At 48.0% G+C, this 26,991-nt stretch overlaps 1 protein-coding gene across 2 annotated transcripts in view; it reads left to right on the top strand.

The window, feature by feature from the left end:
• RERG (RAS like estrogen regulated growth inhibitor) overlaps positions 1 to 26,991 on the top strand; it is a 603,452-nt gene that overhangs the window by 436,601 nt on the left and 139,860 nt on the right. The gene's annotated exons all lie outside the window — the stretch shown is intronic.

The following is a 26,991-nucleotide window of genomic DNA, read 5'->3' as shown; positions in this document are numbered from 1 at the left end:
AAAGCTTGGGGAATACATATCCTTATTTCATAGACACGTTTTCAGTCCTTGCACTCAGAAAATCATACTTAGGTCGCCTGTGTCTAGAGATTGGCTCAAACGTGTAGCAGGCTTTCAAAATTGAGTTCTTTTTCAATTGCATCTTAAAAAAAAAAATCTTCAAAATGTTAATGTATGTCTTGCATAAGCTGTTCCATTTATTTTAATACATTTTAGTGCCATATTATTTACATGGTAAATCATATTTCACAGTTTGTACGGTTCACATTCCACGCTCCAAATTCGGTGGCTCTGCATTCTCCATGTTTAAAAAAAAAACTAAAACATTTTAGTCAGGGAAAGCACATTCAAAGATTTGAAAGAAAGATGTGGCGGATTTATTTTAAAAAAATGCTTTCATGGGAGCGGTGGTGGGGGGAGTATGTGGCTCATTCTATCAAGCCTGGGTGAAAAGTAAACGTTGAAATTGAAAAGAGAATACTTTGGACGGTGCAGTAAAAACGGAAGAAAGATCGTTTGCTAATGGGACATTGCTGGCAGCTTTGTCATTTCTTCAGGAAAATAACGCCTAGCTGCTAACATTTTCTATCAATGTTTAAGCTTTACTCTTCTGGAGGTGGATATTCAGGCAAACATATTAGACCATCATTGCACATAATTCAGACACTTGGGACCTCATTTTCAGTTTGGCGGACGGGATAGCCTGTCTGCCAAACTCTCAACAGGGTGGCTGCCACCGTTGTGGCGACCATCTTGCCAGACGTATTAGGTGTTTTCCACTAGGCTCACTGGCAAAAACTGAAGTTTACACCCGTCGGGCTAGCGAGAAACAAGTGGCAGTATTGTCTCCGGCTCGAAACTGTCGCCTGCAGGTTGCACCAGCATCCTCACAATGTTCACTGTTGGCACAGCAGACAGTGAACACTGCGAGGGTGTTGGGCAGGGGGACCCCTGCACTGCCCAAGCGAGATTGCGGCCTCCACCCGTCATAAACCCATTGGAATCACTGATCTCGGCGGAGATGGTGGAACCCTAGTGGTCTAACCGTCAGGGTCTTAGTGTGTCGGTCAGACCGCCACATCAGCGGTGCTCCTGACCGCCAGCGCGAGGCTGGCGGTCTGAAGATCGCCTGCCTCTTAATGTGGCCCTTGATGACTCTGGTACCTATTCACCAAGGCTTCTTAGAGTATGTAAAATAGTACTCCTATTATACTGGTTTATGTACTCTTAAGTTCCTTTGTGAATTGGCCCCAAAAAATCTAAAATGATAATAAAGTGGTATAATTAGAGAGTATCCATATAATCAGTACAAATGGAGAGGATTGTGACATGTTTGCAGTTTGATAACGAATTAAATATTTCAGAACTGCTTCACAAAGGCTTGCAAAAGTAGCTAAACATATACTCCTGTAGTGCTACTATATATATATTGTTTGAATACTTTTATTTCTGTCATAGAGTAGGCGATGCTGTAAATGGTGGTAGACCAACAAAATTAAATTGGGCATCGTTTTTGGGGTGTAAAGTCATCCAAATACTGTAATCGATGGCACAGCTGTTTTTAGACTGCACTTTCCACCCCACTCTTTACAGTGCAGTGAAAAGCTAAGGGGAACTTGTGGGACTTCCTTAATTTTGGGGCAGAGGTTCCGTTACTGCGCTAATCTTAGTCATCCACATAATAATTTAAATAACCCTTTGACATACCTGAACTATACTTACATATCTGCATCGCAACATGAATCTTAGGATAAGGGATAGGACTTAAGATAGTTGCAAGCAGTATCACGTGCCTTAAGGTGACATATTTGCAAAGTGAATCTAATGTTTCAATTATTTTGATAACAATCCATTTTTGTTCCAATTACATAATCAAAGGAAGGAGAATAGTTTGTTTTCATTGTTCGCATACATACCCAAATCCAAAACAAAAAAAGTTTCCAGCATACTCACAGGAACTTAATTTCCAATCAATTTAGAAATATTTAGGGGCAGATTTATAAAAAGTGTGCTGAGCCACTTTTCTTGCACCCCTTATAGCCCCCTAACCCCACCATGTGTGTGCTGTATTTAATATACGGTCACCATGGCAGTAGTTAGGAAACTAGCATCAGAATTTTTGACGCTAGTTCGGCACTTTGTAGGATTATCATCTAAAATGTTGATGCTAATCCTGCAAAACCCATTGAGGCCCATTGTAAACATAGGTGTGCCTCCTTTTACTGCCTGCCCTGAGCAGGTGTTAAAAGTGCTGAAAAAAATTACGCAAAGAATTCTCTTAGATTTCTTTGCACCATTTTGTCGGCTCCCCCTAATTGGGAAACACCCCCTTTTCATACTTTATGCCTGGCATAGGCATAATGTAGCACAAAGGGTTACATAGTGGTGCAATACTTGCATTGAACCACTTTGTATATAAGGCACAGCGTTTTGGGCCTTCTAATGCCAAGGGTAGGTCGCTCCCCCTGCCGCTGCAGCTCCTCCAGGTTCCTGAGACCCACCTCACAGTAAGTACCCCCCCCCTCCCAGCCCCTCGCTCTGCCACGCGCTACTCACCCTCTCTCCTGCTCCTGCTTCTTTTCTTCTTTTCTTCTTTTCTTCTTCTCTGTTCTTCTGTTCTTCCTCCTCGCTCCTCGTCTGTAATCTTCTTCTGTACTCTTCTTTCCCCCGTCTTCACTCTTCTTCTCTTCTTCCTCATCTTCTTCTGTGGTCTTCTGCCCTCTGTTCTTCGTTTTCTGTATCCTCTTCTGTGTTCTTCTGTGTTCTTCTGTGTTCTTCCGGTCTTCCTTTCTTCTCTCCTTCCGGTCTTCTGATCTTCCTTTCTTCTCTCCTTCCGGTCTTCTGTTCTTCTGTTCTTCTGTTCTTCTTGGCTTCTGTTCTTCTTGTCTTCGGCTCTTCTGCCTCCTCCGTCCTCTTCTCCCCGCGCCTGCCCTCCTGCTCCTGCCTCATCCCCCTCCCCCACTCGCACCCCCCTCTCTATCTCCCCTATCTAACCCTTTCACTATCTACCTCCCTCACTCCTCCTATCTACCTATCTCTCTATCTCTCTATCCCACTATCTAACTCCCTCACTCTCCACCTATCTTCCTATCTCTCTATCTATTTCCCTATCTATTGATTTCCCTATCTATCCATTTTCTCTATCTATTTCTCTATCTCTCCCCCCTCCCTCACCCCCTCTATTACCTATCTTCCTATCCTCTCACTCTACCTCTCACCCTCACCCACCTCTACAACCCCCCTCCCCTATCTTCTCAACCCTACTCCTATCTTTCTCCCTTATCTCCTAAACCTCCTAACACTCACCCCCCTCCACCCTTAAACCCCCCTCCCCCAGCTCCTCTCACTCTACCTGTCCCCCCCCTCCCTCGCGCTTTCCCGGCGCGACCTCCTGCACGCCCCCGCCCCCCAGCTCCCATTCGCCCCCACCTGACCCCTCCCCCCCTCCTACCTCATATGGCGGCCACTGCGCGACAGTGGTAGCGACCCTTGACCCAAGGGTAGGTCGCTCCCCCTGCCGCTGCAGCTCCTCCAGGTTCCTGAGTTCCTGAGACTCACCTCACAGTAAGTACCCCCCCCTCCCAGCCCCTCGCTCTGCCCCACGCTACTCACCCTCTCTCCTGCTCCTGCTTCTTTTCTTCTTTTCTTCTTCTCTGTTCTTCTGTTCTTCCTCCTCGCTCCTCGTCTGTAATCTTCTTTTGTACTCTTCTTTCCCCCGTCTTCACTCTTCTTCTCTTCTTCCTCATCTTCTTCTGTGGTCTTCTGCCCTCTGTTCTTCGTTTTCTGTATCCTCTTCTGTGTTCTTCTGTGTTCTTCTGTGTTCTTCCGGTCTTCCTTTCTTCTCTCCTTCCGGTCTTCTGATCTTCCTTTCTTCTCTCCTTCCGGTCTTCTGTTCTTCTGTTCTTCTGTTCTTCTTCTCTTCTGTTCTTCTTGTCTTCTGCCTTCGGCTCTTCTGCCTCCTCCGTCCTCTTCTCCCCGCGCCTGCCCTCCTGCTCCTGCCTCATCCCCCTCCCCCACTTGCATCCCCCTCTCTCTCTCCCCTATCTAACCCGTTCACTATCTACCTCCCTCACTCCTCCTATCTACCTATCTCTCTATCTCTCTATCCCACTATCTAACTCCCTAACTCTCCACCTCCTCCTATCTTCCTATCTCTCTATCTATTTCCCTATCTCTCGATTTCCCCTATCTATCCATTTTCTCTATCTATTTCTCTATCTCGCACCCCCTCCCTCACCCCCTCTATTACCTATCTTCCTATCCTCTCACTCTACCTCTCACACTCACCCACCTCTACAACCCCCCCTCCCCTATCTTCTCAACCCTACTCCTATCTTTCTCCCTTATCTCCTAAACCTCCTAACACTCACCCCCCTCCACCCTTAAACCCCCCTGCCCCAGCTCCTCTCACTCTACCTGTCCCCCCCCTCGTGCTTTCCCGCCGCGACCTCCTGCACGCCCCCCAGCTCCCATTCGCCCCCACCTGACCCCTCCCCCCCTCCTACCTCATATAGCGGCCGCTGCGCGACAGTGGTAGCGACCCTTGACCCAAGGGTAGGTCGCTCCCCCTGCCGCTGCAGCTCCTCCAGGTTCCTGAGTTCCTGAGACCCACCTCACAGTAAGCACCCCCCCTCCCAGCCCCTCGCTCTGCCCCGCGCTACTCACCCTCTCTCCTGCTCCTGCTTCTTTTCTTCTTTTCTTCTTCTCTGTTCTTCTGTTCTTCCTCCTCGCTCCTCGTCTGTAATCTTCTTCTGTACTCTTCTTTCCCCCGTCTTCACTCTTCTTCTCTTCTTCCTCATCTTCTTCTGTGGTCTTCTGCCCTCTGTTCTTCGTTTTCTGTATCCTCTTCTGTGTTCTTCTGTGTTCTTCTGTGTTCTTCCGGTCTTCCTTTCTTCTCTCCTTCCGGTCTTCTGATCTTCCTTTCTTCTCTCCTTCCGGTCTTCTGTTCTTCTGTTCTTCTTGTCTTCTGTTCTTCTTGTCTTCTGCCTTCGGCTCTTCTGCCTCCTCCGTCCTCTTCTCCCCGCGCCTGCCCTCCTGCTCCTGCCTCATCCCCCTCCCCCACTCGCATCCCCCTCTCTATCTCCCCTATCTAACCCGTTCACTATCTACCTCCCTCACTCCTCCTATCTACCTATCTCTCTATCTCTCTATCCCACTATCTAACTCCCTCACTCTCCACCTCCTCCTATCTTCCTATCTCTCTATCTATTTCCCTATCTATCGATTTCCCTATCTATCCATTTTTTCTATCTATTTCTCTATCTCGCACCCCCTCCCTCACCCCCTCTATTACCTATCTTCCTATCCTCTCACTCTACCTCTCACCCTCACCCACCTCTACAACCCCCCCTCCCCTATCTTCTCAACCCTACTCCTATCTTTCTCCCTTATCTCCTAAACCTCCTAACACTCACCCCCTCTGCCCTTAATCCCCCCTCCCCCAGCTCCTCTCACTCTACCTGTCCCCCCCCTCCCTCGCGCTTTCCCGCCGCGACCTCCTGCACGCCCCGCCCCCCAGCTCCCATTCGCCCCCACCTGACCCCTCCCCCCCTCCTACCTCATATGGCGGCAAGCCCGTCTGCGCCCGTCCGCGCCTGTCCCACGCCCAGCGCCACGACCCCTGGTCCCCAGCTCTCCCAAGCCCCGCTGACCCGCTACGACCCCACCACCCTCCACGCCCTCAACCCAGGACGCTCCAACACTTTCTTCCAAGCTCACCCCAAACGCACCCATGGACCCTTCGCCTGCAACTCCTGCAAACGCACCTTCCACCACGCAACAACCACGACCACAAGCCCACGCGCCATCAACCACCTCAAGTGCATCCTAGTCAACGCTCGCTCCGTCCACAAACACGCCGTTGAACTCTGGGACCTCCTGGACTCCATAGCACCGGACGTCGCCTTCATCACGGAGACCTGGATGAACGCCTCCTCGGCCCCTGACATCGCCACTGCCATCCCCGAAGGCTACAAGATCTCCAGAAAACACCGCACCAACCAGGTAGGAGGAGGTATCGCCATCGTCTTCAAAGACTCCATCAGCGTCACCACCTCCACCGAAGACACCCCTCTCGCCGCTGAACACCTGCATTTTCAGATTCGCACCGATCCGAGGACCACCCTCAGAGGATCCCTCATCTACCGTCCTCCCGGGCCACGCGCCCCTTTCAGCGACGCCATCGCCGACTTCATCTCCCCGCACGCCCTCGCCTCGCCGGACTACATCCTCCTAGGTGACCTCAACTTCCATCTGGAACAAAACAACGACCCCAACACCACCACCCTGCTCGTCAACCTCGCCAACCTCGGCCTCAAACAACTGGTGAACACCGCCACCCACATCGCCGGACACACGCTTGACCCCATCTTCTCCGCCAGCAAACACGTCTTCTTCAGCCACGCCTCCGCCCTACACTGGACCGACCACAGCTGCGTCCACTTCACATTCCGACGCGAGACCCGCCACCTCCGCACCCAACCCATCCCTCGTCGACAGTGGAACAAGATCCCCTAAGAGCAACTCTTCTCCGCACTCGCCGCCAACCAACCCACCCTCACTACCGACCCCAACGATGCAGCCCTCAACCTCACAAACTGGATCTCCAACTGCGCAGACATCCTTGCTCCCCTCAAACGCACGCATTGACAGACCAACACCAAAAAACCTCTCTGGTTCTCTGACACCCTCAAAGAATCAAAGAAAACTTGTCGCGCCCTTGAGAAAGCCTGGCGCAAGGACCGCACCGCTGACAACATGACCGCCCTCAAGAACGCTACCCGCGAACACCACCACCTGATCCGCGCTGCCAAAAGGAACTTCTTCACCGACAGACTGGACAAAAACAGACACAACAGCAGAGAACTCTTCAGCATCGTCAAGGAGTTCTCCAACCCCAGCGCCAACGCCAACACCGTCACGCCCTCACAGGATCTGTGCGAATCCCTCGCCACTTTCTTCCATCGCAAGATTAGCGACCTCCACGACAGCTTCGGACACCAGACCCAACCAAACACCACCGAACCGGCATCCACGGCCATCACCCTCAACAACTGGTCCCACATCAACACGGAAGAAACCAAATCCATCATGAACTCTATCCACTCCGGCGCCCCTTCGGACCCCTGCCCGCACTTCATCTTTAACAAAGCCGACGACATCATCGCCCCGCACCTCCAGACCGTCATCAACTCTTCTTTTTCTTCTGCTACCTTCCCCGAATGCTGGAAACACGCCGAAGTCAACGCCCTACTAAAGAAACCTACGGCTGACCCGAGCGACTTGAAAAACTTCCGCCCCATCTCTCTTCTGCCTTTCCCAGCCAAAGTAATAGAGAAGACCGTCAACAAACAGCTGACCACCTTCCTGGAAGACAACAACCTGCTCGACCCCTCACAAACCGGATTCCGAACCAACCACAGCACTGAAACCGCCCTCATCTCAGTCACTGACGACATCAGAACCCTGATGGACAACGGTGAAACAGTCGCCCTCATTCTGCTCGACCTCTCGGCTGCCTTTGACACCGTCTGTCACCGCACCCTAATCACCCGCCTCCGCTCCACCGGAATCCAAGGCCAGGCCCTGGACTGGATCGCCTCCTTCCTCTCAAACCGTTCCCAAAGAGTTTACCTCCCTCCATTTCGCTCAGAACCCACCGAGATCATCTGCGGCGTACCCCAAGGCTCATCACTCAGCCTGACACTCTTCAATGTCTACATGAGCCCCCTCGCCAACATCGTACTCAAGCACGACATCATCATCACCTCCTACGCCGACGACACCCAACTTATACTCTCCCTCACCAAGGACCCCGCCAGCGCCAAGACCAACCTACAAGAGGGTATGAAGGACGTCGCAGCTTAGATGAGGCTCAGCCGCCTAAAGCTGAACTCTGAAAAAACGGAAGTCCTCATCCTCGGCAACACCCCGTCCGCCTGGGACGACTCCTGGTGGCCCACGGCCCTCGGCACCGCACCGACCCCCACAGACCACGCCCGCAACCTCGGCTTCATCTTGGACCCTCTTCTCACCATGACCAAGCAAGTCAACGCCGTGTCCTCCGCCTGCTTTCTCACCCTCCGCATGCTCCGCAAGATCTTCCGCTGGATCCCCGCCGACACCAGAAAAACCGTGACCCACGCCCTCGTCACAAGCCGCCTGGACTACGGCAACACCCTCTACGCCGAGACCACAGCCAAACTCCAAAATCGCCTGCAACGCATTCAAAACGCCTCGGCCCGCCTCATCCTCGACATACCCCGCAGCAGCCACATCTCCGCACACCTGAGACACCTGCATTGGCTCCCAGTCAGCAAAAGGATCACCTTCCGACTTCTCACCCACACACACAAAGCCCTCCACGACAAGGGACCGGAATACCTCAACAGACGCCTCAGCTTCTACGTCCCTCCCGCCTCCTCCGCTCCTCTGGCCTCGCACTCGCTGCTGTCCCTCGCATCCGCCGCTCCACGGCGGGTGGGAGATCTTTCTCCTTCCTGGCGGCCAAGACCTGGAACTCCCTCCCCACCAGCCTCAGGACCACCCAGGACCACTCCGCTTTCCGGAGACTCCTAAAGACCTGGCTGTTCGAGCAGCGATAATCCCCCCTTTTTCCCCTAGCGCCTTGAGACCCGCACGGGTGAGTAGCGCGCTTTATAAATGTTAATGATTTGATTTGATTTGATTAGCGTAAAAAAATGATGCTAATGTGTTTTGTTAGAATGGCGCTAGGGCCCTCTTAAATCTGGGCCTTAATTTGTTAGTGTGGGTCACCTTAAATGAGTTAGGTGTGTGAAAAATTCATGTATTTTGTTTTGCATAATTATGTGAAATTTATGGAAAAAGGATGTGAAAAAATGCAAAAAGGTGAATATCCAACATTTATCATCATTTTTAATATGAAATAATTGCTTGCATCCCTTTTGAATGCGAGGAATCATTTTGCTCTAACAAAAAACAAAAGTAACACCAAAAAAAAACCAAGTGTTGTGAACAACAGCAGCTTGCTGTCAGTTTATTTGATCTATGTCTATGCCCTCTTGACATGGTTTGTACCCTAATGAACTTGAACTTATGAACTTGAACTCAACTTAATGGTGTAAATTGAGAAACGGCACAAAAGTAATGAGAAATGCTGGAAATTACACATGATTAAACTGGAGTAACGAAAAATTTGGCAATAGTAATACAGTATATTTCATTACTAAAAAATATTCTTATTTTCTTCGAATAGGCTAGACATTTTTAGGGTTGAGCGCAAAGCGCTCTGTCACTGGTGTAATCTCTCTGTGGGCTTTTAACCACGCCCATCAGTTTGGTTGGTTCGTGGGCTTGTTTTTAAAAATTCGCTTGATTTAATAAAATTTGCTTGACTTAATTAATTTTCTGGCGTTTAGCCCACCTCGAGTGCACCGGGCAACTACTGAAAACATACGAGGATCCATATTTTCGGTATGGTTTCTGGACTACCTTTTCCCTTTATTTTGTAGGCAGCGCAATCTCGCTGGGCAGTAATCAAGTGCTTTGCATGACATAGACGCTGTTACATGGATAATTGCACTTTTGCCGGTTAGAAGGATAATTGCACTTTAGCTGATACGTTTCAATGCAAGCAAACTTTTGTTTCCTTTTGTGTGTCTGTTTCCTTTTGTGTGTCTGCTTTGCCCTCATGGCGGACATCGGCTCACTTATATGGAACTGTTTTAGTTTATGTGACAAGAAAAGTCTGGTTAGTTATATGAAACTGTTTTACGTTTCATTTTCAGTTTATGTGGCAAGAAAAGTCCGGTTAGGAGTTTACAACGCTAATAGCTTTAACTCTAGCAAAAGCGAGAATCATTGCATCGCAAATGCTTGTTTTAATTTACGCTTAAATTAATTTTAAAGCTAGTTATCATTGAATGCTTAGACACCATAGGTTATCTCTTATACAATATCACAATCTCTTGGTCAAGTTGATGCTGTCAGTGCTGTGTGCCATTTTTAAATCCATAATATTGAGCCAGAGCCCAGTGCCTTTACTTTTGTGATAAACCTTGGACAGAAAAGTGTCACTACAATAATTGTCCTTTCTAGTGTGTTTTCTCAAGTTTCTACGATCACCAGTACTGAACTTGAGCCGGTAGTTGCTGGTGTGAGCCACCGCCACTCATTTTTGGGAATCAGCACTTATTTTTCAGCATCATACATTTACCGGAAAGCAGAGAGATGGGAAAACACACAAAGAGGAACGAAAGAAAGAGAAAAAGCAGGAACCTCCATGAGTAAGATGAATGGGTAGGAACAATCACGGATTGTGGGTTTTAAAGGGGGCGGGGTGGCACGTGCGGGGGGAGCAGCAGGGGTGGCGGGGGTAAATATTAATATATTTTTTTTAATAATAAACTTACCTGAGCACTGTGCTCTGCCACCGCTCCTCTGTCTCCTCAGCATGCTACAGGCACAGGCTCCCAACCTGCCCTGCGGCCAATCCTGACATTGCTCAGAGCAGTGTCAAGATTGGCAGGGAGCACCCAGTCAGGTCGCTCCCAGGCAGACTGGGAACCTGTGCAGGCTCTCTCCAGCCAAACAATTGTGCTGCTGGGCTAGAAAGAGCCATGTGTGCATGTGTGTTTGGCTGGCCTGAGACGGTCAGTCAAACACCCATGCGCTCTGAGTGGGAGTGCTTAGCACTCACACTCGTCACCCTCAGGGCCCTGCCCCTTTACAAGGAAACAATAATAAACATTGTTTATTATTGTTTCCTTGTAAAGGTTTTGCAGTTGTCGCTGCTGGTGGGGGTAGGGGGGGGGCAACGCTCCTCCGCTCTAATGGAGGAGCTGCCCCTGGGTAAGAAGAGTCTGGTAGTTGGTTAAAGATAGGAGGTGGATTTAGAACTGCACAGCCAAGGTATAAGGTGCACCAATATTTATTTGTACAGGTCATGGGCTTCTGAGCAGAGCCTTGAGCACCGGCGTCACCCTTTTTCCAAATTAAGCACAGCTGATCGCTTCTGCAGGGATTATCTTATACTTATTTGAATAAAGACCCAAGGAAATGCGTATTGTTGAAATGTGTGAAAGCAAACATTCTTAATAACATACTGAAGTATAACTGCCCTGGTACTCTCCCGTCTGAGGAGTCTCAGAATTAAACTGGAAAATATATCTCAACAAAAATCAGTCAAATGCCTACACCTCACCACATTGCGGTGCAGCACTATACCTACACTTCTGGTGAAGAGGATGCAGCTAAATGTGCTGTTATGTGGAGCCCTTCAGAAGAAGAAAAATAAGCGGGTATTAATTCTGATAATTAACGACATCACAAGTGTCTAGAATTATGGCAGAATCCCATCTATAATGCACACTGGAGGTACTGAAGAGCTTTGTGCCACATTTTCACTGACTGCCTGTAATTTAGCCCTGCTGTCTATTGTCTGTGATGAAAGGCTTACCGGACAGCATTTGTCCGTAATTTTAGCCTTTCAGCTAACATACAAAATGTAATTAGGACAGATCAGTTTCCCAGCTGGATTGAAAGGCAGGGAGTCTCCTGTGCTCTGAGGGAGGGAGGAGCAGACAGATAAGAAAGAGGCCTTATTGCTAGGGTGTCTCCTTCCCTAAAGAAATGCAAATGTGCCCAACTGGTAAATCTGCAAATGCAAAAGGGCTTGGAAACCTACATTGACTTTAATCCAAGGAGTCACTTGAAGCTTCCTGTGACAAAGATATTTTCTTTTGGAAAGGTACTGTAAGGGTGTTCCAAGCTAAGATGTGGAGTGTGTGGTTTTAATGGACAGTTATAAAAATGTTTGCACTAGGTATAATGTGTATATTATTGAAACCTGCATTTTAGAAGGGCTTAGTTTATTTAACCTAAATGTAGTTGCGCATTTTGTGGCAGCCTATATTATGCTGTGTGTAATGTGTGTTTAAAATAAGGACTTACACATTCACAGTGCTTTCAAGGACCACAGTACCTCATATTATTAACAAACATTGGCAAAGCCAATAGGTCTCATCTACGCAAGAGTCATTGGCTTTGCCAATGTGTTTAGCCATGTTATACACCAGAGTGGCTGCTGTTCAGCATGGCTAAAAGTTAGTGGCTTAGAGGAGAGTGGTGCGGAGTGTCGCAGAGTGGAATAGCAAAGAGTAGAGTAGATTGTTATAGAGTGGAGTGGCAGAAAGTGTCATGTTTAGGAATGGCATACTGTGTGGTAGAGTAGAGTGGTATATAGTGGGGTGGTATGCAGTGGAGTTGACTGATGTAGAGGGCATTGGTGTAGAGTGTTGGAGAATATTGGGGTAGAGTGAAGTGTCATTGAATGCAGCGGCATAGAATTCAGTGCCGTACAATGTAGTGTCATAGAATGCAGAGGCATAGATTAGAGTGGGGCATAGTAGTGTCCAGTGGTGCAGAGTAGAGTAGCATAGAGTGCAGCGGCATAGAGTAGAGTGGTGTACAATAGAGTGGCAGAGTGTGCAGCACTGTAGAGTGGTGTATAGTACAGTACCATACAGTGCAGCATAGACTAGAGTGGCATAGAGTGCAGTGGTGTAGAGTGGAGTAGAGTAAAGTGGTGCAGAGTAGAGTATAGTGCAGTGGCGTAGAGTGGAGTGATGCAGAATAGAGTGGCATAGAGTGCAGTGATGTAGAGTGTATTGGCATAGAATGCAGTAGTACAGATTAGAGTGGTGTAGAGTACAGTGGTGAAGAGTGCAATGTTGCAGAGTAGAGTGTCAGTGCAGTGGTGTAGAGTGGAGTAGAGTGGCATAGCAGCAGTGGCGTAGAGTACAGTGGTGTAGAGTAGAGTGCAGTAGGATGCAGTGCAGTTGTTTTAGAGTGCATTGGCATAGAGTGCAGTGGTTTTGAGTGCAGTGGCATGGAGCACAGTAGAGTGGCATACAACAGAGTGGCAGAAAGTGCAGTAGTGTAGATAGGTGCAATAGTATTGAGTGCAGAGAAGACTTGAGTGACATACAGTGCAATGGCATAGAAAGGTGCAGAGTGGAGTAGTGTAGAGTGGTGCAGTGCAGAGTAGGGTATAATGTTGTAGAGTGCAATGGCATAGAGTGGAGTGATGAAAAGTAGAGTGGCATATAGTACAGTGGCATGAAGTGCAGTGGTGTAGAGTGTATTGACATAGAATGCAGTAGTACAGAAGAGAGTGGTGGAGAGTACAGTGGTGGAGAGTGCAATGTTGCAGAGTAGAGTCAGTGCAGTGGTGTAGAGTGGAGTAGTGTGGCATAGAGATCAGTGGCGTAGAGTACAGTGGTGCTGAGTCAAGTGCAGCGGCATATAATGCAATGGTTTAGAGTGCATTGAAGTAGAGTGCAGTGGGGTAGATTGGCATAGAATGCAATGGCATAGAGTGCAGTGGTGTAGCGTAGATTGTTTCAGAGTAGAGTGTAGTGGCATAAAGTGGAGAGGTGCAGGGTAGACTGCAGTGGCATAGAATGCAGTGGCGCAGACTGCAGTGGCATAACGTGGATTATTTCACTGTAGGGTGAAATGGCGTAGAGTGGAGAGGTGCAGGGTAGAGTGGAGTTGTGTAGAGTGACAAAGTGTGATGGCATAGAGTAAAGTGGTGTAGCATGCCGTGGCATAGAGTGCAGTGGTGTAGAGGAGATTAGAGTGAGGTACAGTGTATTGATGTATAGTGTAGGGGCATAGAGTTGAGTGTTACAGAGTAAAGTGCACTAGCATAGAGTGTATTGGAATAAATCGCAGTGGCACACAGTGCAGTGTTGCAGAGTGGCATAGAGTGGAGTTGTGCAGAATAGATTGGTGTTACCTAGACTGGAGTGGTATAGCATGCAGAGGCGCAGAGAGCAGTGGAGTAGAGAGGCATGAAGTGCATTGGCATAGAGTAGAGTAGTACAGAGTAGAGTAGAAAGATGTAGTGTGAAGTGGAATAGAGTGCAGTTGCATAGAGTGGAGTGGTTCAGAGTGGAGAAAAGTGCAGTGTACTAGAGTGCAGTGGCATGGAGTGGTGTAAAGTGGAGTGGTGCAAAGTAGGGTGCAGTGGTGTGGAGTGGTGGGGAGTAGAGTGGAGTGGAGTATGCATGATGTGGTAACACATTGCCATTGCAGACAACACATTTTTGATTGAAATGACCATTACATTTGCACAGACATACAGATTTTCAAATAAAACTATTCAGTGCACAGACGATGTGTGGAAATTGCATCACCTAATGTAATGATTCGTTTTAATCATATAAAGGTATTTGTTCCCAGCTCAGTTCAGAATTAACAAAAATATGCTTCATTTGTACTCCTAATTCTTATATATTCTGAAATCCTTGCACGGTTTATTTAAATATTGTCATGTGATAGAAAAAAACTATTTCCTACCCCCAGTATCCAGGAAGATTATTGCATAAATCCTCTCACTTTAAAGTCAGAGAAAGAAAAGTAAACACTAAGGCGGTCATTCTGACCGCGGCGGTCGGCGGTCGCCGCCCGCCAAGCGGTTCCCGCCGAAAGACCGCTCCGCGGTCAAAAGACCGCGGCGGCCATTCTGGCTTTCCCGCTGGGCCGGCGGGCGACCGCCAGAAGACCGCCGGCCAGGCCAGAGGGAAAGCCCCTTCAACAATGAAGCCAGCTCGGAATGGAGCCGGCGGAGTTGCAGGGGTGCGACGGGTGCAGTGGCACCCGTCGCGATTTTCACTGTCTGCAAAGCAGACAGTGAAAATCTTTGTGGGGCCCTGTTAGGGGGCCCCTGCACTGCCCATGCCAGTGGCATGGGCAGTGCAGGGGCCCCCAGGGGCCCCACGGCACCCGTTCCCGCCATCCTGGTTCTGGCGGTGGACACCGCCAGAAACAGGCTGGCGGGAAGGCGGTCGGAATCCCCATGGCGGTGCTGCAAGCAGCGCCGCCATGGCGGATACCCTGGCCCAGCGGGAAACCGGCGGGAAACCGCCGGCTCCCCTTTTCTGACCGCGGCTTTACTGCCGCGGTCAGAATCGCCCAAGAAGCACCGCCAGCCTGTTGGCGGTGCTTCCGCCGCCCTCCGCCATGGCGGTCATGGACCGCCTGGGTCAGAATGACCCCCTAAGTTCCCACGAAGACAGAGCCTGACATTTGACCTTGTTCTTTGAATGCACAGAAAATGTGATGAGATAAGAACAAGATTTACAGGCCTGTTTACAGAGTGGGCGCACTCGGAAGGATCCTGTAAATGAGGTTTGGCCATGGGGAGGAGACGAACTCAAGCTGGACATCCTAAAACAAAGCCAGAAAATTGAAAGCAATGATATGTGAGTTCCAAACCACAAAGCCAATGGCAAGCAACAGGTGGAATGCATTCCCAAGGAAGCTCCATGAATGTGCTTAAAGTGACAGCTGTTGGATACTTTGTGGGAAAAATCCCAGTACTTTAGTCTAGTAGGTATCTTGCAGAGGTTTGGCCACATCAATCTTCCAGGCAGGATGACACCTGCAGTGGTATCTATGTTGTACAAAAGGTCTGTACACCCATTTTATCAGTTTGCCGCCAGTCCCTATGGTGTAGAGCTTCTGGCACACCTCATGTATGGTTAGTGATAGGTGGCGGAGATGAATAATTGTTTAAGGTGGTTGTAAGTAAGGGGTTGACTGAGGTGAAGATGGTAGTCTGCCACAAGGGTTTGGAAATTTAGTAACTCGCCGTCCAGAAACAAATCACCGAATTTTAAGATGCCTGCGGCATGCCACTGACGAGTTGCTTTGAGCACAGCCATCCTGTGTGAGTGGGAAGGCTCAGCAAAGGTTTTGCAGGAGCACAGGGTTTCTTTGTGTCAGTGAGTTTACAGTTTCCAGCAAGAGAAAGCTGTGCACGATAATCCCAGATGGTGTTCTGTAAAATGGTCAGTAGGAAACAATGAGCAGTGCAGTAAGCCCTCCTTAAAAGTCTTTTTGGATAAACCTCATTTCCTGCAGAGGGACTGACAGACAGCCAGCAAGCCACCCATTGGACCTGTGCAGCTAAATAATAGCGTTCTAAGTCCAGAAGGCCTAATCCACCCGCAGTCACGGGAAGGTTTAGAGTGAAAAGAGCTACCCGACGGTGCCCCAGCAACCAAATCAGGTGTGTGGTATGTCCAAAGAAGGAATAATGAGCAGGGGAAGGTTTGCAAAATATTACTATAATCAGAGTAGTGCACCATCTTCACAAGTGCCACGTGGCCCACTACAGAAAGTAGAAGAGAAGTCCAAAAAGCAAACTGGGCTCGAAGGAACCCTGACGCTCTGCTGAGATTTCCATCCTACAAATCATTGGGGAAATGGTAGCTATTAATCGCTAGGTATCGAAAAGTAACTGGTTCCCAGTTCAATTTCATGTCTAATTGTATATAAAGGGAAAAACAGTACCATATGTTAAAGAAACACTAATTACTTTTTTAAAATCTTTGTTATGTTCTTACATTTTGTTTGTGCAATTTACATCCCATTTTAAGACATGGACAGAGTGGGCAATTGCCTTGCACAATCTTGCAAGGGATCTGGCCCGTGCTCACCCTTCACAAGCATGAACAGCGGGCCTTTGCACCAGAAGAGTTTGCCAGGGTGGGTTGGTGCTGCTTCTTAAACTACTTGCCTCTTCTGTTGCTCTCCTGTATGCAGAGACAACTCCCCAGGTATGTAATACCTTCCGATAGTTATGGTGAATCCATCTTGTCTGATTTTAGGAACTGTCCCTCCTTGTTCTTCTCTTCCTTGTTGATCCAGTTCTTAGCAAGAACCCTTTAAATCAGTGCCGTAGATCTCCCATTTGATCTCAGTTTCATCCTCCTCTTTTCTTATTTTTGATTGGTAGCCCGGCCTCCCAGTTCTGAGATAAATGTAGAGTCCAGACATACACTCTAGTGCTGTGAGACTACAGACAAGTTGTGGGTACCTCACATCCTGACATTAGGTGTGAGAATGTCTCCCACAACATCTACTCTGCCTCATTAAAAAAAAATTAGGTTGAAAATCCATTGGAGTTTGAGGTGAGCCAGATGTTTTTGTTCAACTTCTTTAAACTAGCTGTTAGACCTGACAGCCTTAGGGTAGTCACCCCTAACTTTTTGCCTGCCACCCTCCACTTTGTGGACACTGTTTTTGCTGGTTTTTAAACTCTGCGCACTTTACCACTGCTAACCAGTGCTAAAGTGCATATGCTCTCTCCCTTAAAACATGGTAACCTTGAATCATACCTGATTGGACTATTAATTTACTTATAAGTCCCTAGTAAGGTGCACTTTATGTGCATAGGGCTGGTAAATTAAATACTACTAGTGGGCCAGCAGCACTGGTTGTGCCACCCACTTAAGTAGCCCCTTTTCCTTGTCTCAGGCCTGCCATTGCAAGGCCTGTGTGTGCAGTTTCACTGCCACCTCGACTTGGCATTTAAAAGTACTTGCCAAGCCTAGAACTCCCCTTTTTCTACATATAGGTCATCCTTAATGTGTGCCCTAGGTAACCCCTAGAGCAGGGTGCTGTGTGGGTAAAAGGCAGGACATGTACCTGTGTAGTTATATGTCCTGGTAGTGTAAAACTCCTAAATTTGTTGTTACACTACTGTGAGGCCTGCTCCCTTCATAGGCTAACATTGGGGCTGCCCTCATACACTGTTGAAGTGGCAGCTGCTGATCTGAAAGGAGCAGGAAGGTCATATTTAGTATGGCCAGAATGGTAATACAAAATCCTGCTGACTGGTGAAGTCGGATTTAATATTACTATTCTAGAAATGCCACTTTTAGAAAGTGAGCATTTCTTTGCACTTAAATCCTTCTGTGCCTTACAATCCACGTCTGGCTGGGCTTGGTTGACAGCTCCTTGTGCATTCACTCAGACACACCCCAAACACAGGGTACTCAGCCTCACTTGCATACATCTGCATTTTGAATGGGTCTTCCTGGGCTGGGAGGGTGGAGGGCCTGCTCTCACACAAAGGACTGCCACACCCCCTACTGGGACCCTGGCAGACAGGATTGAACTGAAAGGGGACCTGGTGCACTTCTTAGCCACTCTTTGAAGTCTCCCCCACTTCAAAGGCACATTTGGGTATAAAACAGGGCCTCTGCCCTACCTCATCAGACACTTGCTGGAGAAGAAACCTGAACCAGAAACTACATCCTGCCAAGAAGAACTGCCTGGCTGCTCAAAGGACTCACCTGTCTGCTTTCTACAAAGGACTGCTGCCTTGCTGTTGGCCTGCTTCCTTGCTGAACTCTTGTCTGGCTGTGAAAGTGCTCTCCAAGGGCTTGGATAGAGCTTGCCTCCTGTTCCCTGAAGTCTCAGGACCAAAAAGACTTCCCTTTTTTACTTGGACGCTCCGTGCGCCGAAAATTTCGACGCACAGCTTGTGCCGCGGCGAGAAAAACGCAGCACACCGACGCTGATCAACGCGACGCTCAGGGGACGACCGGAAATCCGACGCACGGCTTCGCAAGGACAACGCCGCCCGACCTCTAGAGGAGAAATCGACGCAACGCCTGCCGTGAGATCGTAATTTCAACGCGCAGCCCCGCAGAACGACGCGCAGCCGGAAAACAAGCAGGAAAATCCACGCACAGACCCGGGACATCTGGTAATCCCCGCGATCCACAGAGAGACTGTCCGCGCGCCGGAAAACAACGCACGACTTCCCCGCGTGGAAAATAACGACGCAAGTCCGTGTGTGCTGAGGAGAAATCGACGCACACACCCTTTTTCCACGCACCTCTTCTTTTGTGGCCCTCTAAGGAGATTTTTCCACGCTAAACCAGGTACTTGTGCTTGAAAGAGACTTTGTTTATATTCTAAAGACTTAAGACACTTTATATCACTTTTCAGTGATATCTCTACAATTTTCCATTGCAACGTTATTCTTTTTGACCTACAATTATCCTGATAAATATTATATATTTTTCTAAACACTGTGTGGTGTATTTTTGTAGTGCTATATGGTGGTATTGTATGATTTATTGCACAAATACTTTACACATTTCCTTCTAAGTTAAGCCTGACTGCTCGTGCCAAGCTACCAGAGGGTGGGCACAGGATAATCTTGGATTGTGTGTGACTTACCCTGACTAGAGTGAGGGCTTTTGCTTGGACAGGGGGTAACCTGACTGCCAACCAAAAACCCAATTTCTAACACTAGCATAATGTTTAGAAACATAATCAAAATTCTGCTGTTGCTTTCTCTCCAAGAAAGATTGGGTAGATTTGGGTAGGCGTGATGGCCTTGACACAGTGCTGAAGGGCATTAATTTACATTACAATGTGGCATCTGAATGTAGCATATCAGGAGGCAATAACAAACAAGCATTTACAATGCAACTGGTCTCGCGTTTGCTCATGTTAGAGCTGATCGCGTTGTAAACTCCTAACCCGACTTTTCACCTATCGGGCAAAAGTGCATTTATGTACATAACCCGAAAAAGTGAAATTAACTATGTAAAGCGCTCGACTTCTGCCAAGCGAGATTGCGCTCGTAAATTAGAGAAAAAGAAGTCCACGAGCCCGATGGAAAACAGCCAGCCTCGCATGTTTTCTGTACTTGGTCGCTGCGCTCGAGGAGGGCTAGCCACCGGAAAAGGCATGACCTATGCGTGCCTCCGACTAAGGAAAGCAAGCAGATTTTATTAGGCAAGCCCACTAACCAATAAAAAACACTGACGTGAGGTTGACAGGGCTCCGAGCCCTTTTCTAAATACTAAAGCGTCTCGCTACGATTCGCATGCGCGAGTGCATGCAACGCAGGCTCGACCCTAAAAAACCACAGTGAATAAATAGTGCTATGTAAAAAAAAGAGTGAATAAGTAACATAATGGGTATGGCCTTTCTTGAGTGTGTCTGTAAGTTCTTCAATTTTTGTCCTGCATTTCGACCCTTTGTCCTGAATTTTGACCTTTGTCCTGATTATTTTACAGTCCTGCCCAGAATTTGCCACGATGCCAGGTGGGCACCCTCCGGCTCTGACCCAACCATCCCTTTTGGCCCTCGGGCTTCTGCATCGTGGGGCTAATTTCAACACTTTTCTCCAAGTTCTGATTGTGTTTCTTTTCCAGTCCTGCTCACTGGAGATTATAAGAAAATGATTGTATCCAGTTTTGTGAACCAGCAATCATTTTTATGGACATGTCGTCTCCTACAGGTATTCCTGCTTTTAGATGTACCTCTCCTTGGCCACTTGTTCACTTATGTGAATGGTGAACATTTTGAACAAATGCAAATCCGTTCAGAAAGAAAAATAATACCTTTGCCTAGTTACCCCTTTATATTTACTTGGAAAGGGAGAATTTTAGGTTGTGTTTCATGAGTTACTATACTTTTAGTCACATTTAATGGGTGGATAAATATATATATATGTTATTTTAGCATTCTGTTGTTTTTTTTGGCTTCAGTAACACATACTAAAAAGAGGGAATCACGTAAAAAGAGGCTAACAGGTCCACGCTGCTGAATCCGTAGGTTCTGAGTGAATAAACCTTGAGAATGCGGGCAGCTGCGTCATCAGCTTTCAACAGAGCGATGTTCATGATGATAGCTTGGTGATTCAGATGCAAGCAGCGCGAGCTTGCTGAGGAGACTCGCGAGCTTTTAAAACCCGCAATCCTTTAAATAGCAGCTGGCCAGGTGTCAAGGGCGCGCTAAATGCGGCTGCCTCCTGTACACTTACAGAAACTATTTCAAAATAATAAAGGCTGGGGAATGCGGGGACTCAGAGCTCTAGCAGAGACACCACGCGTCATTTTAAAAGGTATTCATAGCAGCCTGCAAGTAAACAAACGCAGAAACTGCAAGGCAGCGAGCCACGTCAGGCAAAAAGATTAAAACAGTAAGTCCAACAATCGCATGTTTTCCTGTTTACTGAATGAAGAGGAATGCAGAGCCTTGGTTCCCATCCGAAGTTCAGCTGATGAATGCCAGGTACCCAAAGACCTTTTACTGCACGCCAAAAGAAATGTGATTTCCAAAACACATAGCGATTCAGTTTTCTTGGAAACTTTGTGATCTGGTTTCTGATGATCATAATTACAGCTATCACGGAGGTGACCTCGAGCAACATGAATGCGCTCAGAGGTTATAAAGAGGTGCTCAATGGGCATTCATCAAGTTTTTATCATTCCTATTGAGTAACTCGAAAATGCACAGGTGTACTCGGGCAGGGGTTCCATAGACCACAACAGAAGCTGCACCTTACCAGTCTGATGGACCAAACATCTGAAACGTGGGTAAGGTGTCTTCTGTTCCTGCCATAAAGGGACGTGGCCAGCCCTCTTAACTGGAGTGCAACCTCTGAGATTGGGCTAGGTTCATTTAGTATATATTGGGTGTTTGTCCCTACCTGGAAGTAGTCCTGGTCCATCAGTCACTGCCACTTATGTGGAGATCATCAAGAAAGTTTGCTGCATCTAATCTGCGTGTTCTCTTTAAGTTAGGCCCTGCTGTCCGGCTGTAATATCACTTCTAAATGGGAACTCAATCTAACCATCCTGCAAGGCAAGTAGGTTCCTTACTCATGCATCGAAGCAGCAGGAACACCAATGGAATGACTGCAGTGGCTTAGCTGCAGCGATGGCTGCGTTTCAGTTTATAGAGTTAAAACAAAATCACTCCATCTCTCGTTTTCAAAAGTATCTTACATCCACTGTTTTGTTAGCCAACCAGAGACATTTTACAGCCACTCAACACGTCTAAGGATAGTCAAATGATCCGCCAAACACGGAGATTATGGCAGTCGGGTCACTTCTCCCTCAGGACGTCCAGTGGGAAGGCCCAGCTTTTTACCAGGGAGTAGTTTGGCGACGAGGACTCCAGACGTCGCTTACCACATACGCACTAGCTCCTTAGGCTTTGGTTCGAACTGCCTGTTCTCCATTACTTCGCACACAGAGGGTTTTATAGTCTGGCTTTAACATTTCTTTTTACACATGCACATTGCAATGACTTGGTTACCAACCCAGACGTCCAGTGGGAAGGCCCGATGTCAAGCACTTCAGACGCAGCATAACCAGCACTTTAGGCTTAGGTTCGGACTGCATATTTTCCACTATTTTGCAGACAGAGAGATTTTCTCATCTGCTTTTAACATTTTACACTTCTTTTTACACATGCATATTGTAATGACTTGGACACCAGCGTGCCCCAGGGCTGCCTCTAGATTCGACCAATGTAGGGTAAAAGGCAGGAAGGGCTATTCCTCAGCTAGGATGTCTAGTATCTTGGTCCGGCCCCCATAGGGCGCAATTTACTCGAATCACCCAGTCACACTGCACTAGCATACCACTGACTGAGTTCAATTTGAAGCACTTTAATCATTCAGCAAATCCACAATGTGGAACGATCACGATTTGTGATGCTGCTCATACAACCAGCACCAGCACATTGTTTTGGTCAGGATTGCTATTCCTTCATCTCTTCGCTCACTACATTTTAGTAGGCATGTCCCCAAAGTGGGAGTCTGCTTGTTAGTTCCCTATGAGCCAATGTGGGTCTTATTGTTTGTTTTTAATATTGTACTTATGTACACACACATTGTAATGATTTTAATTAACCAATTAATAAAGATTATTTGCTTACTTACTGGTTGTTTGTCTCTAATGAAAGAGATGAAAAAACAAAATGGAATGCTACTAATAGTAATAAGCAGCCATTAAGCTTGATTCAGACATTTCTCACCTTAAACCTAGTACTTAGTACCATAATGCAGCCTGCAGGCAGGATCTATTATAAGGGCATTTGGAGTTTTTAGACCAGGATTTAGGAATTCGGACTCCCAAAGCAGCTTATAGAGGAGCATCTCCGGAAAGAAAAGAGGTGGAATGAACGGCAAGTCACGGACAATACATTTTCATCAGTAAAAATCTCCAGATTTGAGCCGTGAGGCATATGCACGGCTAGCTGATGACCAACTTGCTGCTATCAGTCAGATGACTTCAGTAGTGGGTGCTGTTCGCAGTGGTATAATGCAAAATGATGCCCCCCTGCAGAATTTGAAGAGCGGCCCCTGAGCCTCCCATATCTCACAGCTATTCATTGACCTTGGGTTGAATGTGGGAGGAACGCTTAAATGATGGGGACCGTGAAGGGTTAGGACCCCGCCCAGCCTCCCCCAGTGCCGCAGGGCTTGTGTTACGCCCCCGGCTGTACACCGCTATTGAAATAAAGAGCAAGGTGGTGGTGGTGGTGGTGGCTCCGATTGGCTGTTAAGTTGCTGGCTGATCAGTGTTTCGAATCAGAAAAGACAGACTTCTATGCTGTAGAGGTATGTTTCCCCTTCCACGGCTTCAGCTAATTGTATCGTAAGACAAGTATTCATGCATGACGTTGGTCATGCGTTTTCTGATGTTCGGGTAATGGGTACAGTTTCACGTCGCTGAACAAGTATATAATGTGCAGGTGAGGAGGCACCAGTGTAAAATTCAGACTTTCTCAGTCCTTCGTTTTATTCAATTTGAATTATAGTAAGCAGTATAGACACCCCATAGTAGCATTCAACTGGTTGTGCTTATGGCTTGCATTCTTCTTTGCACAGCACTGGCAAAGATTTATCACTAATTGCTTACTCTGGCTAATAACCAGAAAACAGACACCAATCACACACACATAAAGACCACAATGCGCATCAGTGTCACAATTAAAAGGTACAATGGACCATACAATTATACAACCTTTACTTTAGAAGGCCAGCCAAAAGTAGCCAGTAATTATTTTTTTTGACATTATTGCATCTACAAAAAGCAATATAAGCCAATTAAGCAGCAAGCCGCTTTTCAATTAGGTTTCCAATCTTCAAAGGAGCTACTAAAAAGTATATACCCCCATGACTAACGAGATGGGAATCTAATATCACAGGCCTTTAAATATGCTGTTTTACAATAGGAAATAACCACCTACTGACCTTCAGCTGATATGTCTGGATAGATGAGGCTGAGAATGCACACCAATGAGGTCCCCATGTCAGAAAAATGTGTATATTGACAAGGGCACCAAGATATATATACAACTGCAGGAGTACAGTGTCATTTTTTGAAATCTGCTTGTGCTTTACACTCTTCCCAGAGGGTATGCCCTAGTACATTTGGACACCCAATACCCTTTCAGAGTTTAGTGTTTTATGTTTATGTAGACATATTACTTTTATTTCATAACACAGGTGGAACAGTGATGTGCCTTTCCTGCTAACATGTTATGAAGAGCGCATAACTCTGATTCAGTTATTACTTGTAAAACCTATTTCTTATGAAAGCACGGGCTATATTCCAGCTTCCTCTCTCCTGCCAATGCTATTGTAAATTCCTTGTGAAGTGACCTTTGTTTTTCTGCCTCCTACTTATTTTTCACATTAAAGCAGCAGATCACATGAACTCGCAATATAAGTTCATTAGGGTTACAAAACTTAACTAACTAACTAAATAACTTGCTTGCTTTCATTCTTTCCCAGACCTTTTGGTTTGCCAATGTTTGTTCTTGTGTGCCATTGCTTGGATGGTATTTTTATAAAGACTATGGGTGTCATTCCAACCTCGGCGGTAAAATGCGCTTACCGCCAGACAGAAGACCGCCATAACACCGCCGCGGTCGCGGTAAACCGCCACGGTCATTCTGACCCACAACAGGCAAACCGCCAAAATACTGACATCCACAAAAGTCCGCCACACCAAAGGTCAGCGATAAACTGGCGATGACCAAACCTCCACCGTCATGCCAACAGAAGTACGCCCATGCCATTACGACCCACGAATCTACGCGGCGGTCTTTCAACCACGGTATTCTATTGGCGGTACACACCGCCGCGGTCGAAATACACATACTCGTACAAAACACTACCACATTGGCCAATTCGAAATACACACACCTGATACACATACACACACCACTCCCACACACCCAATACAATATAAAACACACACCCACATCACCCACAAACTTCCACTCCTAGAGATTCGTGAACACGCACAGAGAAAAGACATCCGAGCACCCAGACGCCCAATTCACTGTCACTCTGCAATATTAGCACGCACTTCACACAACACAACAATACACATCACCACACTTAGCACCACACAATCCATCCCACACATCACCCACACCACCCCATGGCACCTCAAAGACACCCCAGGTTCTCAGATGATGAACTCAGGGTCATGGTGGAGGAAATTGTACGAGTAGAGCCCCAGCTGTTCGGGACACAGGTGCAGCACACCACCATTGCCAGGAAGATGGAGCTATGGAGCAGAATAGTAGACAGGGTCAACGCTGTGGGACAGCACCCAAGAAATAGGGACGACATCAGGAAGAGGTGGAACGACCTACGGGGGGAAGGTGCGTTCCATGGTATCAAGGCACAACATCGCGGTACAGCGGACTGGCGGCGGACCCCCACCTCCTCCCCCAGAATTTACAACATGGGAGGAGCAAGTCTTGAACATCCTGCATTCTGAGGGCCTCGCAGGAGTCCGTGGAGGAATGGACTCTGGTAAGTCTCATCTTCACTACTTCATCCCCCCCACCCCACCTGCATGCCAACTCATACCCCCACCCTCACCCCCACCCCCATCACAACTACCCCTTGCAAATGTCTCACCATCACAACCCACCCATCCCAAAACTTAGCCCTGCATGGGGCCCCAAAGCATGGACACCCACCACCAAAGCATGCCCAATGCACATACCCATCACCCCCCCCCAAAACACAGTCACAACAGCCCCCACAAAGGAATGCCAGCACTGGGGTACACGGGCACCCACCCATTGCACGCCATTGGCACACACAGAAGCAATAACCACACTTTTATACCCCTGCAGGACCTGAACGCCGGGTCACCGCACAGGAGGGTCCACAAATGTCCACTCCACCCCCAGAAGAGGCCCACAGTGATGACAGCAGCTCTGTCTCCCTGGATCTAGATGACCAGCCCGGTCCATCGGGGACCTCTGGACAGTCGGTTCCCCTCAGACAGTCACAGGCCACAGCAGACCTTCCCCCCTCTGGGAACACCAGCACAGCACCCACCCAGCGGGCCCATACCTCTGTCCCCAGGACACGTCAATCAGCGGTGTGTCCACCACTACAGGGAACCCAGGTTAACCCACTACCCCAACAACAACAGGGACCTGGGGGCAGTGGTAGTGGGCACACGGTCCAGGGGACGGAGGCCCAGGGAAACAGGGGAACTGGGAGGGCTGCTGTGCGACGGGGGGCAGGCCAGGGGAACCCACTCTCCACGAGGCCCTCTCCTCCATCATGGGAGCATACCACCGCTCCCAGGAGACGATGGCGACGGTCCTGGCCAGGTTTCAGGAAATCCAGCTTCTGCAGGAGCAACAGTATATGGGGTTCAGGGAGGAACTAAGAAACATCAGTTCCGCCATGGGTACTATCGTAGTGGCCCTGAATGAGTTAATCACCACATTGCGGAACACTGTGGCACCTCAAAGGGCCCCTGTCACTAGCATGGACCAAGAACTGGCTACCACCTCCACCGGCGCTAGTGGACAGGAGGCCCGACACAAGACCAACAGGCCACCAGAACCCCACCCCCTGCAGAAGGAGAACCACCCCACAAGTGGGCCCTGAGATCCAGGAAGAAGACAGAGTAACATGTCAAGACCCCCGCCAGCAAAGGATACCGCCCTGATTGTCAACCCACTGTCCCACATTGTCACCCTGTCCAACTTTAAACTGCCCCTGCTCCACTTTCCACAGGCATTTGGACAATGCACCTGTGATACTGATAGTCTGGACTCTGCCATGGACAATCCTCCACCATCACCCCTCACCGATTTGCAACCACCCATCCAAATTAGAGCACTTGAATAAACACACTTATTGCACATAAACAATCTGGAGTCTGTCTGTGATTTTAACAAATGTATTAGACATGACAGTGCCAAAATGTTTATTCACATTGTGATGCCAACAAACCGCTGTCACACAGCTGTAGTCCATGGGGAAACAAAGCAGATGTCACGCAGTGGGGCCCACAGCTCTGAAATCGGAAGGGAAAGTCACAACACTGTTACCATACACTGGGGAAAAAAGTC

This window comes from Pleurodeles waltl, chromosome 4_1, assembly GCF_031143425.1.
Source record: "Pleurodeles waltl isolate 20211129_DDA chromosome 4_1, aPleWal1.hap1.20221129, whole genome shotgun sequence".
NCBI lineage: Eukaryota > Metazoa > Chordata > Amphibia > Caudata > Salamandridae > Pleurodeles > Pleurodeles waltl.
The sequence above is the reverse complement of the archived record's forward strand: the minus strand, read 5'-3'. Positions and strand labels throughout refer to the sequence as shown.